Source organism: Plectropomus leopardus, chromosome 10 (assembly GCF_026936395.1).
Source record: "Plectropomus leopardus strain MGB_pleo_1.0 chromosome 10, ASM2693639v1, whole genome shotgun sequence".
In the NCBI taxonomy this organism is placed as follows: domain Eukaryota; kingdom Metazoa; phylum Chordata; class Actinopteri; order Perciformes; family Serranidae; genus Plectropomus; species Plectropomus leopardus.
Genome location: NC_142185.1, coordinates 33,013,287 through 33,028,944, shown reverse-complemented (window position 1 = coordinate 33,028,944; position 15,658 = coordinate 33,013,287). Strand labels below are relative to the sequence as shown.

The window sequence follows — 15,658 nt, the reverse complement described above, 5'->3', positions numbered from 1 at the left end:
AGGTTTCAAAGGGTTAAATCAGCATAGTTTTACACGATCATAATCAATAATATTTCACACTGAGCAAACTCAAAAGCTGCAGAGCAGTTTCAGATGTCGAGACAGTAGGTCGGACAAATAAAAAGTGAAAGTATTTGAGGTTGGATTTACGTGTTTTCGTAGCCGCCGACGATTCGCAGCGGCAGCGATCGCAGAAGCAGCTGCAGAAGACAGCTAATCATTAGCCAGTTAGCCTCCATTACGGACCGGGATCCAGACCTGGTGATAAAGAACCAAAGGACCCAGGGCTCGCAGCTTAATGATCCAAAGATCAGTGCAGGATTTACAGGCTCAGGGTTTCCTCCACAGCCCCTGGACAAAAGCCTCCTCCCTTCCTTTATCTACTGCAGCAGAGCGATTGAGTTCATAAAACCGGGAAACAATGTTGGAAAGTAATGAAATCTCCCACCTATCATGGAAAGAAAAATAAAATGAGGGAGACATCAATCGCAGAGGAAGAGCTTCCAGTTGATTAGATGATAAATAAAGGCGAGGTGCCAGGAACAAACATTTCACACACCGGGAGTTTTACAGTGCCTTCAGCAGCTCTCTTATTTAGTTTTCTTTGAAGACTTTGACATTATAGTTCACAGTGCACCCTGAATTTATGGGCGTTTTGCGGAAACTCGATTCGAGCGTTTTCAGGCCCAGAGGATCAACTCTGATCGCTCTGTATTGAGTCTGAGCTACCCGCTGATGTTTGAAGACTAAACTTCCACCGAAGCTTGTAGCGGAGGCCATCCATAACTGAGAGACATTTATATGTTGCAAGCACTCTGCAACGGCTGAAATCCTTCATGCAGACTCTGAGTGTCTGACCTTCCTTCTCAGTTTAACTCCTAAAACTTTTGAACACTCCTCCTCTCGGGTGGCGGAGAGATAAAAGACTTCAGGGTTCATCCAATCATCTCAAATGACCCGCAACATTAAAGCATCGACCAGGTCAAACCGCGCATCCTCGCTTCTTTCTTTCTCTCTGGATTTTTGCACCTGCTCATTACTTGGAGTTTTAAAGCCAGTGTGCTCTGCACTTTCTGGAAGCAGCCAGCTAACGGAGAATAATCAGTGCGGAGGATCCTTTAAGAACATTTTCAGACACGAGCATCGAGTTTGGTGCTTTCTCACACACTGTTTTAGCAAAATTGGACACTCAAAACTCTTTCCCACTGCACAAAAAACTCTGCTAACACCCCTAACAACTGGCTTTTTAATGCAGTGGGAAAAGTTATAATTGGAATTCACACCCAGCTCTGAACAGCATTGATGGAAACACAAAACCTGGTTGAACGCCATAATTTTAGCTCCTTAACCGGCAAGATGCAATAGTTACACATCATAGTTGTGCAGTTAATTATATTCTTTATCACTTAATCTATCAACTTAGGAGAAAGTTGACATCTAGCACCTAAAGATGTTAAAATATTACATTATAAATCAGAGAAAAGCAACAAATCTTTACATTGTAAAATTGTTATACTCAACTTAGGGCCTGTGGGCCAAATCTGGCCTCTGTTAGGATGCCAGGTGGTCCACTAACCATTTTAAATTCACAATAAAAAGAAAAGAGATTCACAATGGGAATTGTTTTTTATACTTTTAAAATACATAAGGTGCCAGAGCACATAAAACAGCATCAAAATATAGACTGTTTATAAAAAAAGGGTCAATGGAGAATCCCCCACCCACACCCCCTGACAGAGGTCCTAGCTAAGCTCCTAATGTCCTAAAATCCTAGAAATGTCCCAAAGTCTGAGAAATGTAAAAAAAAATCTAAGAAACATCCATAAATCCAAAAAATGTCCTAAAATCCTAGAAATTTCACATACCGAGAAATGTCCTAAAAACTTAAAAATGCCCTTGAATCCCAGAAATGTCATAAAATCTAGAATCGTCCATAAATCTTGGACATTACCTAAAGTTCTAGAAACTTCTTACGATCCTACAATTTTCCCAAAATCGTACAAATGTCCTAAAATCCTACAAACATCATAAAATCAAAAAAATGTTCCAGAATCAAAGAAATGCCACAAAAATCCTACAAAAGATTTAAAACCTAGAAATCAGAGAAATGTCCCAAAATACCCAAAACGTCCTAAAATCTGAGGAATGTCCCACGATCCTAGAAACATGTTTGTGGCTCCTGTGACTGGCCCCTGGCTTTTTGTCAAAAGTGGCCCCCCAATAAAACAAGTTGAGTATCCCTGCTCTAGAGGGTGCAACCAGAAATTTTTGTTTTCTCGTGACTTCAACAACTGATCAGCCACCAGATTTGTTATCTAACCTGTTAATCGACTGTAACATTGATTGACTTATCACTTTGCTCCGTCTCACTTCCTGCAGGAGGGACTCAGGTGATAAACACACAAACTGTTCACACTCACACATGATCATCACACGAGACTTTTCACGGCGTAAAACGAGACAGAGGTCTGACAGCAGCTGCGGTTTACTCTCGGGGACGACTTAAATTCCTGTTGAAGTTGAAGGAAAAAGGAGCTAATTTGTAGCGAGTTGGTAATTCGTTGCTACGCGGCTAATTAGCAATTAGTCCGTTGAAAGACTGGATCCAGTCCTGGTTTGGGTAATGCTGGGTAATGGATGAATACATGCAGGTCTGGCAGAACTGGCACAGAAACCACGTTCACTGGTCTCCTTATCAGATCTGGGATTTCCACGGCTGATCAAACTCCGCTCTAAGCCAAGTATGACATCATGGGCTGGCATGCGTTTTAAGATGTCATTGGCCCGAGCGATTTTAACTCATCTCGGGGGACCCTCTCCATCATCGTCACCGGCGTCACCATCCCCCCGCTGTGGTGTGAATGGCTCCTCTGTGAGGCGGGCCAAGGATCTGCCAGCGGCCCCTCTCTTTGTGCGCTGAATGGGCACGGCTCGGCCACGTTTTAAGGCGCCCTAATGCACCATGGCTGGACCACAAAGGCAGCGTGGTAATTTGCCAGGGATAATGACACTCCCTTAATTCGGCCCTAGGGGCCACAAACAGAAAGCTTTAAAGAGAATCCCCATCCAGGGATGAGTCCCCTGCCCCCCCCTGTTTTTTTCTAGGTCTCTCTCTCCCTCGGTCCTCCCCTTCTCTCTCTTATTGGCCTGAGAGGAGCTTGTTTTCTTCCGGCTTATTGTCATCCTGAACTAAATATCAGCAAACAACAGTGGAGCTGCAGGAGACAACATGCCAACCACGACTGGAGCCCCCTGATCTCCTCCCGGAGGAGCCGAGGAAAACCAAGACGAACGCAGCGGAGCCTCCTCAGAGCAGCCAGAGAGGGAGCGACTCTGCTCTGCTCCAATGACACATATTAGGCGGAGACATTAAGGCCACAAATTGAATCAAGCAGTGAGAAGAAGGCGAGCGCTGAGCAAAGGCGAGTAAAACAACAGAACGTAAGCAAATGCCAGCGCCGGCCTTCAGGGATATTAAACACAGAGAGCGAGGAAGAGGACTGGAGCTGAGGCGGTTTGTGTTTTTTGTGATAAATTGGTATCTGCTCCTCTAGAAGGTTTTTGTTTTTGCACGTAAAGTTTTTCATTGATGAATTAGGTGTCCAATCTGATTTTTAATAAAAGAATCTAGGTTTATTCAGGGTCATGATCAGGTGATAAAAACTGATTTTTTTTTTTTTTTTTTTTGATCAAGTTGGTCCTGGTGTTGTTACCCAGACGGTTCTCACTCCCAGCTTGTTAAATACTGACGACGTGTCAGTGGACGTCAGTGTCAGACACTGAAACACAGAAGATCCCTTCACACTATACACCCCTAATGTCCTAAAATCCTAGAAATCTCCTCAAATCCCAGAAATGTACTAAAATCGTATAATCCACCTAAAATCCTAGAAACGTCCTAAAGTCCTAAAAAGATCCTTAAATCCTAGAAATGTACCTAAAAATTGCTCTTTGGCAATTGTGATTTGACACGCCTTCAGGTTCACGTGTAGATCCACGGACAAAGCGGCTGTATTTTACCAGCTGGGATGAGAATGGGTTGCGGCGCTTATAAATCTAATTACCAATGTTCTGCAACCAATAAATCAAAAGATAACTGATAACGTGATTGTGTTGTTTGTGGAGTTTGGGAACTATATGTACAAACTTTTTTTGCATTATTAATCTTCTGCAATTCATAAGTGACATATTTTACTCTTAATGCTTATCTTCTCACTGATCAGACTGCGACAGACAAGTAAAAAAAAAAACACTGTCTTTGAAAACAACAGATAACAACAGGGCTTCAGGCGATATGTTTGCTCAGTATTCTAATGATCGTGTTTATTCACATAATCTCTAATTATTCCTGGAGGAAGATAACAGAATGTGCATGATCTATTAATCTACATAAACTCGTAATTATGCCATCTCAATGCAAACAGAGCTTGATTGGTGTGAATACCAGACTGATTCTATAGATTGCTGACGTCTGCAGCGTTCAAATGTTTCACAATAAAACAACGCACAAAAATTCCACATTCGCAATCATCACTGGTGGCTCCTTCCTGCAGCAGAAGTGTCATGATACTGGGTCGAATTTAGCATCTTTAATTTTCAAACAGTAACCAAGCAGGCTTTCTGTCTTTCATGAGTTTAATGTGTTTTATGCCAAATATTCTCTTTCAGCAGGTAAAACATAATTATAAGAGGGTCTGCAAATAATGAGCGGGGTTACCCCAAACACCACTTTTCATCTAGTTCACCCATTGATCTTTATCTGTGTACAAAATATCTGCGCTGTGCACATGCTTAGAAAAAATTCAATAGACTCAGCTTTATTATTCTTGTTGATAACCTAAAAAACATATTTTTGTGTTTGGGTAACATCGCCTAAAATGTATCTATGGCGCAGTATTTTTAGTTTTGCACCTGGTGTTTTATTTAGAATAATTCAGAGCGATCAATTTTACAGACATTTTTGGCACAAACACTCCCTCACGAGCTCAATATCTTTGAGGGGATAATCAGGGTTTGCCACTAATGACTGCTTAACTTCATTTTCTGTAAATGGAAGCACTTTTGGAGCTGTCCTTGTCACAAGAGGACCTTGTTGATGCAGCTAAAAACAGGTCCCCTTGGAGCAGAAAATGCAACAACTTTTGGATCCATGAGTATATGTCACCACATACGCTGCAGCGGCTACAGGTGTTGGTACTGTACATGCTTGCAAGCCATAGATAGGGTACATAACGCGTTACCAGCATCTTTTTAGTCACCAGATGTGGTTGTAAACGACCTGTGGCTGGGTAGTGTCACGATAATGCCATGAAATTTGGTTGTATTTAACTGAGACATGGCTGCGTTTCCAGCAGGGATTGTGCCACAAAATTTTATTTATTATTTATTCATTTATAATTTATTAAGGTGATTGGGTTGCAATAATCCAAAAAAAAGCATCATTGAGGAGATACTCGGTGTTCGCAGCACTTTTCGAGCTGTCCTTGTCATAAGAGGACCTTGTTCACACAGCTGAACACAAGTCCCCTTTAAGTAGGAAATACATGTATTTCTGGGTGCTTGAGGACAATAAATCCAAACAAAACAATTGTCTGAAAGTAGTCTTGTTCAAGGTAATTTTGAGTAAAATTGAACAAAAAAGAAATAAACAAAGAAAATGATGAGGCCATGTGGTGACCTCGAAGTTTACAATGGTGAACATGTAATCGCCTCCAGTTGGGGACCTTTGTTGCATGTCATCCCCCTCACGCTTTCTCCCTGAGCGCCATCGAATAAATGTCTGGAACGACTCTAAAAGAAGATACTATCAAAAAACAATGAGCCTCGGGCGTTGAGGGATGTAATTAAGAGAGAATTATCTTACTGTTGTTATAATCAAACTGTTCTGGCGGAGGTGAAATCACAAGGTGATTGTGTACTCGATGATTTTACTGTGCAGTGTCAGTTAGGCTCGAGGCTGTCCGCGGCAGAGTAATCCACATTTCCAGAAACAGACAGAGTGAAAGAGAGAGAGCGTGGGGTAAAATTCCTCCATTAACAGCCCAGTTCCCCCATCGCTCCTGCTCGTCCTCCTCCTCCTCTACCCCCACTGCCACAGTCTCGCCGCTGCTTTTCAAATCACTCAGTCACAACAAAAAAAGGCTTTCACTAAGAAACTTTTACTCCAGAGGCCACAGACATTTTGGGGGGAGACATTTAGAGAAAGTGAGAACGAGAGAAAAAGAATAAAAGCAGTCCCCCATTGCAGAGATATTCACAAAACCACAGAAAAGTTTGGTGTTTGCCAGCAAAAAAAAAAAAAAACTGAATTCCACAACAAATACAAAGTAGAAATTCAGGTAAAAGCAGAAAGTAATCAAAGAAATGCATGAAAGTGGCATGAAAAGTTTGAACTGAAAAAAAAAGATGAAAGTGTACTCACCAGCTAAGCATCACTGGGGCGTGGGGAGGGGGGCTGAGAGGGCCGTCTGTCCTTTTCAAACTGATTCTGGAAGAGGAGAGAGAGAGCGAGAGGAGGGGGAGGGGTGAGTCTTTCAGTAGCTGCTCGCCTTCTTCTCATAAGCAGAGTACAGAGCCACAAAGAAGTGCTGGCGCTCTCGTAAACAAACCGCCAACTTTTCAATGGAGCAGAGAAGGCGGAGCGGGAACAGCATTTAAACGGAGACTTCATGAGGGTGGTGGGGGTGGGGGGGGCTGCAGAAAAAGGAAGGACCTGCAAGGTGCCTTTACATCAAGTAAAGGACCAACCTGACAATAACAAACCACAAAGTTCAAACACATTAAACCCTAAAACCCCCCATATAACATCAGAGAAGCCCTGTGCTGCAGAGAAAACACCAGTCCAAATATGTTCGACTGTAAATGTACAATATAGATGTAAATGAGGAGGCTAATTGTGTTGAATCAAACGCGGATGCTAATATGCAGAGAGCACTTTGGGCTCCAAGCTTTTTGATCTCAACGCCACAGAGCAAATTGGAACAAATAGCCCCGGCTGGTTTCTACGGCAACCTGAAAGAGCAGCTCAGGCTTGCCATCCCTCTTGTGCCGTCGACCGCCGCGATATGGCCTCTGTTTGCTTCACTTCCACGCAGAACGGCAAATATTATTTAAACAGGGGCCAGAGTATTGTCATCTTAACATAATCTTCTGCTATGATGTTCATTAATATTCTGTGCATTTATGCAGGGTGCTGCTACTTGTTTGTGTGAGTGCAAGAACATGTACTTACAAGATGTTTTTTTGGGCTGAAAATAATTTCATCATCAATAAATGCTGGTTGAAAACAAACTTAATTGCCAATTAGTCAAAAAAATGTCAGAAAATGTTGAAAAATGTCAGAAGTTCCCAGAATCCAAGGTAACATCGTAAAATTAATTTCTTTATCGAACCAAGAGCATAAAAATGCATTCAAATTAACTCACAATTAGCTGGGCAATACAGTCTATAAGTAATATCTAAATATTTTTATACTATCATAATACACAATATATATAACTCGATTATTTGAAGTGCCCTTTAAACTAAACCACTGAAATACTGATCTATGAGATAAACTACTGTTAAAGTTAAATAAACTGCTGTTATAGTAAAGCCAAATAAATTAGTTTAAAAAAGTTAAATAATGATATGGTAAAGCTAAATAAAGTACTATTAATATATACTATACTATACTATTAATAAAGTTGAATAAAGAACTGTTACAATGAAGTTAAACAGAGTACTGTTTGATAAAGTTTTAGTTATTAAGTATTTATCATAATGTTAAATGAAGTACCATGAAAGTAAAGTTAAATAAAGTATTATTATAAGTATATAAAGTATATTATATTATATTATTAAAGTAAAGTATTGTTATAATAAAGTTTAAGTGCTAATAAAATAACAGTTTTATCAAGTATTTTAACAATACATTTAAATAAAAAATTGTTAAGATTAATTACTGTTATAATAAAGTTAAATAAAGTATTTATGTAATAGAGTTAAAAAAAATACCATTATTATAAAGTTAAAAGTTTAAAGTATTTTTATAATAAAATAAAGTGGAACCATTGGCGCCTTTATTTGAAGCACCTGGCTCGTGTCAATCAGGATGTGTTGATGGTCACTTTTATTTCCCTTTTTTTTGTGAACTTGAAGCTTCCAGTCAAAAGTCAGATGTTAGCAGTTAGCAGAAAATTAAACCGTTACAGCAGCACCCTTAAATGTGAGAGTTTATTCACTGTGAGCAAAAATCAAACGAACAGCTCTCAAGTTCATATTTTCACTTATGAGGAATAAAACAGTGAAAAAGGAACCACACCTCACATTTAAAAAGCTGAAACCAAAGAATACTCAACATTTTTGCTTCATTAATGACAACTGATCGATTTAAAAAATTATAAATTAATTAAAATCCACTTTAACGTTCTTCAACAAGTTTCTCCAGCTCGATGCTGGGGCACCGAACAGCCGCAAAGACAGGTAGACAAATGCAGTAAAGGGGATTTTCTATGGAGCTAAGCTGAGAATTTAGGGCTGAGCGGCGGGGAAGTGTCCGCTCGAACAAAAAAACCTCCCCATAATCTCCAATGTCAGTGTGGGATCAGGCTTTATTCACTGCAACAAGTGAGGAGGAAGAATTCTCATAAACTGCTTATACTGTGACCTTACTCTCTGTCAGCCACACACACACACACACACACACACACACACACACACACACCAATCTCCTGCCGTGATGACTCCACGCCAGACAGTCAGACAAACAAAGTCTGGGAATACTCGGCCCTGCTCACATTCAGTAAAACTTTATTGACCAGGGGCCTCATTACAGAACAACATCCCGACTGCTCGTCCTACAGCTGAAGTTTCAATGACAGAAAAAAAATCCAAAGCAAGTCCTAAATTCACCACTGTGTCCTATCCTAAGTCAGACCTCCGATTTTCATTTCATGAAGTAAAACTAAAACTAAATCTACTCTGAAATAGAAAGAGGCAAATACTTTTTAAATTGGTGCTAGACAACCTGGGAGAACAGAAAAATACTTTTGCTCAAGAGGTAGAAAACCTACAACTACCAGGATGCATCACTCCTGATCAGACCAGTAAACGCTCCTGCTGGTGGATGACATAATGAGGACTGGTCGGTGTGAAACAATGATGTTTGGCAAACTGGTATTACAGGTAAATAGCACACTAAAACATGTTTCTGAAAACATTTTAGGTGAGAAATATGACATGCAGTAACAGAAACTTGGTTGTTTAGTTTTACCATTTAATCTCCGTTTTTTCAGCCTTTGTTTTCCCCGTGCAGAAAGCTATACGGTGCCACTTCCTGTTCACAAACTCTCGCTATTACAGCTAAACCGGGCACTAAAATGTGTTTCTAAGAGCATTTTAGGAGAGAAATAGGCAGTGCAGTTACATAATGTTGATTTGTATTCATTCAGCACTACCTAGTTTTATGATTTGGTCGGATTTTGGTCCAAATTTGAGAGAGAGAGGCTCTGCATGTATACTCTTTGTATCCAAAGCAATGGCATGGTTGGTGGGAAATATGAAAATGCAGATGTACAGTCTGTAGTTCGAGCCACAACCTGAGGGGGGAAGAGGGACATCTAGTCACTGGTTAAATAGAGTTTACCACTGTTCAACTCCACATACTACCCACATTGTTTTGATACAAAGCTGGTTGAAAATCGACAAAATATCCTTCATGTCCTGCATCTTTCTTGTTTACCTGATATGCAGCTGAGAATGCGGCAGAACCAGTCACAGTGTTATTATGCGCCACCGAATGGCACCTTTCACAGAAGCATGATTCCCGGACAGTTGAGAGCGCAGCTTGACAAAACCCATAGTATCTGCATGATACGTGGCAGGACAAAATCAGGCTGAACTGCAGCCAGTAATATGAGGAGCATGAGGGTCCCTACAGGGTCCATCAAAACCCGGACTTTGATGCAGGAGCTTTGCTTCCCGTTTGAATGTGAATGGATTTTTTTGTACACATTACCATGTGCCTCCTAGCCCTAATCATAACCATCTGTGCCAGCATGTGCGCTAGTTGACATCCAAGGGTTGGCTGCCATGGGCTTTTGTTGCCTAAACATAACCACATGTTGCATAATTTCACCAAGTGCATGTGCTGACATCACAGTAGCCGCATCTCACAACATAAACAGCAGACTCAGAAGGATACCTAGAGCATAATACGTAGACACGACAGTCCACTTTAAAATGGTAATATGTGACGACTTGGGACGAGAGTGTGTTTTGTCTGCGGTGGTGGCAGCATGGGTGACAGGCGATACAAAAATGCAAAAGTACAACCTGTAGTTTGAGCAACAACTGTTTGAAAATCAGTGAAGTATCCCTTCAAGAGAAGGAAAATCATGTCTTACTATTACAGAAGCAATTCATAAACTCATGGCTGTGTCTCATCCAATCTAAAACCTCCTGTTTTATCTTAACTTCAGAAATACAAACTTTAACTGCAAATTTGATCCTTCAGTTGTACACAGATTGCCTGTATCTTTGATTATAATGCAGCCGTATGCTTCTCGAAATAAAAAAGCCATAATATCAGCGACTCTCACTTGTCACTGATTTGTCTGGAAGTCACCCTTAGTGAAAAAACAAGTGCATTTGGGATCTTTACGACCACTGGCAGAGCCCTGTGCCCGCTTGTAGGCCTCTCCAGAGCCTGATGTAGCATGTTAATCAAATTCAAAACTGTCTTGGCAGTCAACATCAACCCATTAATACATGGTCCAGGAAACTTAAAGTGTCATCATATGGTTCAAGTTGCCTTTCAGTCATTATTTAACGATGTTCAGTTGTTAATGCAGATCTAACAACAGTGCTGCTGCCATTTTTGGCAGATAGTATTTTGAATTTGGGACAGGGTATTTGCCATCCTAACTCAGGTTTCCTTACTTTGGAAATCCCTAAATTATGACGATTCTGTGATAGCTACATTCTTATCCCAGCATAAGATTGGATACATTCAGTTAGGAAACATGTTTCTGTAATACCAAAATCCTAAATGCAATCCTGAATTTAAATAAAATGTGATTTCACTCACAGGCATGTGACGTTCAGTTTGATGCACATGACACTGCAGAGTTGATGATTCATAAACTCCACACAGGAAACATCAGGACCAGAGTCTGGGCCTCAGTCTACATACATGGATAACCTGAGTCAATAATTTGACATGAGTCTGATTTTTCTTTTTATCTACTACATAATAACATACAAGTGTCATGAATCGGTGGTTTGTAGAAATGCCAACACTTTTGCTGGTGACTCTGTTGCCCTTAAACCACAAATATGAACTTTGTGGTGGTGCTGGAAGAAAAGTCAAAATGATCTCTTAAGTCATCGAGATTCATCATCTGTGAACCATGAACGCTTGTACCAAATTTCAAGGTAATCCATCCAACATCTGTCGAGATATTTCAGTCTAAACTGACCAGCTCAAAGAGGAATTTTGCCATTTCTGGAGCCATGTCACCGGCACGGCTAATAGACCTTTTTCTGTAGCAGACAGTTTGGCATGTCATAGCAGGAAAAGCACAGTTGTAATTGATAAAAATGACTGCATTCAATTTAGGTGAGCTTGTTCCAGGGACCTGTTATTGGGTGCGCTGGCTCCCTGCCACGACTTACTGAGACACTTAAATAGAGCTGCATGAGCCATTGTTAAAGAAATTTGTGCTTTTCCTGCTGTGACAAGTCAAAATGTGTGTTATGAAAAAAAGTTCAAAGAGAGATAATAGTGGTTATCATCCTAATTGGTGTGAATCTAAATGGAAAGGCAAGAAATATCTCCTGGTACTGATATTAACATACTATAATAATATACATTTGACCATCTCAGATAGTCATCAAGAGATTTATCCATTTTTTTCTGTTAATCTCCAATTATTTCTATATTTCACACACAGAAACACACTCGAGACACAAGAATCTTGAACAAGTCCTTGAGAGTCATCTGCCTGCTTGGCGGTCGCTGTGTGTGTGTGCATGTGTGTGCATGTGTGTGTGTGTGTGTGTGTGTGTGTGTGTGTGTCTGTATCTGTGCTGTGCATGTTATGTTTGTGAACTTGAGATGCTCTATAACCGGCAGTCCTTCTCATAACAGTATGAGGCCGACAAAACAGCCATGAGGTTGAGATCACACTCTTGTGCTCCAATCTGGAACTTTGTTTTGGTCTGTCGAAAACTTTCGCAGCTCGCCGCGGTGCGCCTCCCTCACTTCTGTCCATAGGAAGTGTTTATCAACGGTCGCCATCGCATCCAGCAGAGAAAATCAAATTCTCCTAATTAAACTCCAGTTAGCGGTAACTGAATCAGACAGTTTAATGAAGACTTAGCGGGAAGTAGGTGAAGAGGCGACTTACGAAACAGCTGGAGTTCCCAACTCAACAACTCACAAAGTTTATCTCACACACACAGGAACACACACACACGTTCACACTGTATACTTGTGTAGCTTAACGTTCATCCTTCAGGGCAGTGAAGGAAATATGTCTAATTAGGAGCGATTTATTGCCTGCAGCTTTCCAGTTTACATCAGACTGTAGCAGCACGCTGCTTACTGAACAAACTCTTTGTTCTGAAGTCAAACACACCAGATCCCACAGAACAAGGACACACTGCATGATATCAACAGAGACAGCGGCACGGCTAAAATTATGTTGGAAATAAAGTTGTAGAGTCATAAAACTTTGAATATAGTCAAAAGGCTTCATGCAAGAAACTGCACTAAAGCAAATCTCTTTTTTTTTTGCTCATACCCACGACTTGTTCTTATTTTGGTAGTACCATTGATTTTGGGGAACGGTCGAGAACACTTGAACCAAGATAAGAGTAAAACATCTAATTTTCACAGTTCACAAATTGTTGCCCAGTGCCAGGAAAATGAGTTTTACATTTGAGGACATTTTTTTTTTAAATGCATGAATATACTTTAATTAAATGTAGATAATGTTTTAGAGTAATTGTTATGGCCTGATTATTATCAGGGCTAAAGAAATGCTGCTATGCTAAATCAAATTCTGAGGAACTTTATGCTACTTGAGTATTTTAATCTCATGGAACTTTGTACTTCTGTTTCACTACATTTCAGAGTGAAAAATTGCACTTTCTACTCCACTAAATTTATCTGATACCTACTTGACTACTTTTATATAAATAATGTATAAATATAAACAAACTGGAACATCAACCTTAGTATGAAAATACAACCCATCTTCTTTCTAGCTTCCATGTCGCTCCTACTTTATGACCAAAAAAGGACACAAACAAAGTCAGAAGAACAACTTCCCAACTCGGAAAGTACGACCTTACGACATCACATGAATGCAGCATCTAACGAAAAGGTTACCTGGAGCAGTGATCTCACAGCATATCCTGTCTCCTCCGTTCCTCAATATAGACAGAGCGTAATGCATAATACCCTGAAAAGCATCTCTACCAGGGGGGAAAGTATCGGCGCCACAATGTGCAAACAAGGGCTGAAACACTAGCAAGATGCATGTAGCGAGCTCAAAAAATAAATATCAACATGTCAAAAGATTATTTTAGCACCTTATGTCTACCTCTACAGTTTGTGTGGTTAAATTAGAAAAATACTTGCTCCCTACTTGATCCCACAGTTTCCACCCATTCTTTCTGCTGGTCCCTCACTTCTGTATTCACTTTTGTTCTCTTAGTTCATTTTTTCCCATTCAGCAGGTTATAAAAACTAAGTTTTGGGTGAAAATGTGTGTGTTTTGGGTAACTTGGCAACTTGGGTATCATCGAAATTTTCCAATTTCCCACTTGTAATTATGAGTTTGGAGAGCTGTTTACGTGCTTGTACCTCATAAATATGGTTAATACTGTAAATATGGTGAATATGATATTTCGGAGGAGCATGTGAGGGCAGCAAAACACAAGGCAGGAAGTAAGACAAGACACGAGACATGAGGAGTGACCTTCAAAATAATACAGGAAACGAGTTACTACAAAAACTCTTGGCCCATGACATAAAAGTCTAGCTTCATCCCAAAAAATTAACACGTAGACTTAAAGCCTGACATCATCCTGAGACTACTAATGTAGATAATGTTTTGTGATGCAGCTGATTGTTTGTTTACATCAGTATTGTCTGTCGACACAGCTGGCTGAAATGCATCTACTTTCCATTCCATCTTAGAAACAAACAATATGCAGATTTTTGATGCATGTCAATCGATGAATAAATTACAGATTGGACAAAGCACACAGAGCATTTTCATGCTTGGTATTATCTCAGTCTAAAATTCAGCAAAACTGCAAATTTCCACCGTGCACTGAGAAACAAAGAGGAGGAGCACATCGGACTTGTCTCTGCTCAGCTGTGCAGCTTCTCTGCCCACTCACATTCAGTCGAGTAAACAATGAGTCTGCCACCATGCAATGACACTGTTTCTAAATTATCCCAAGAACTATTTCTTCATTATGTGCTGTCACTTTTGTGCACACTGAGCGACACAAACATTGCTCCTCTAATATACACATCCAGTTTACTTTCTGTACGATAAAAGGTGAAGCAGCTGAGGCTACTTGCATCAAAATCTGCCACAAATCTTTTGGGTCAGTAAACTGCACGACAAACACTGCATGCAGGGCAGACATTGGCCGTTTGGATCAGAATGCAGAAAAGAGCAGTCACACTCTGTCAACAAATCTGAAAAACAGCAGCCTCCACTTAAACTATTAAAGCCCCGAGCATCGTGGGACAACAAAACTCCTCCAACACTCAACACCTGGATCTTTACAATTCACAGCCTGAGGACAAATCCAGAGTGAACCAAACACGACATAAACAAATAGAGAAGCATCACGTCTAAGAGCATCCTTAGAGAGAGCAGACAGGATGTTGTAAAAAGGCTGATTGAAAAACATTCAAAGAGGTGAGGCTGTATTTCCATGGTGATATTGGACTGGCAGAGACTATTAACTGCCTTCAGTCTTACCAGAGAAATTGCCATTAAACACAAAGACAAAACACTACCCCACCCCCCCAAAAAACATAGCTTTACTAACATAACTACCTGTCTTTTGTGGAACAAGGCAGTTGAGCTGCAAATAACCACGAAGCAACCTACGAGGCTGCAAAAGAAGAAACGCAAAAGTGCCAAAAACTGCAGTTCCCCTAATGGCCACTAAAGGCTGGCTCCAAAACTGAGTCAATCCCCATAGAGCTTCATGTTAAAATGTTCAAATTTAAAGCAGAAATAAACACATTCACAGCCTGGTGCAGAAAACACTTGTGGCTTCTAAAGCTAATCTCAACATTTATGACAATCGTATGGGGGATTAACTTTTCAATAACTCATCCGTTTATGTTTTTAGGTCCAAAGTAACGAATATTGAGTGACAGACTGTCCACAATCTATGAGTCTAAAAAGTCAGATCCACCCTTCGCTTCTGCACAGCTCAAACCTCTAACACAAATTTGATCACCAAGATGGTGATGGCCAAAATGCCAAACTCGATGGGTGACGTCACAGTATTTATAGTCTATGATAAACCACCATGTTAAAATGCCCAATTTTATGGCAGAAATACACGTTTGACAGTCTTTTTTGTTCTGTGTAACAGCTGCAGAGACCAAAACAGCCACAGTACAGTTGCCATGAAC

The 15,658-nt window shown here is 40.4% G+C and overlaps 1 protein-coding gene across 3 annotated transcripts in view; it reads right to left on the bottom strand.

The window, feature by feature from the left end:
- Nucleotides 1-15,658, bottom strand: part of sema5ba (sema domain, seven thrombospondin repeats (type 1 and type 1-like), transmembrane domain (TM) and short cytoplasmic domain, (semaphorin) 5Ba) — a 231,228-nt gene that overhangs the window by 178,885 nt on the left and 36,685 nt on the right. For all 3 annotated transcript variants that reach the window (XM_088083658.1, XM_088083656.1, XM_042495042.2), the window contains exon 3: nucleotides 6,422-6,487. The gene's annotated coding sequence lies outside the window, so the exon portion shown is untranslated. The remainder of the gene's footprint in view (nucleotides 1-6,421; nucleotides 6,488-15,658) is intronic.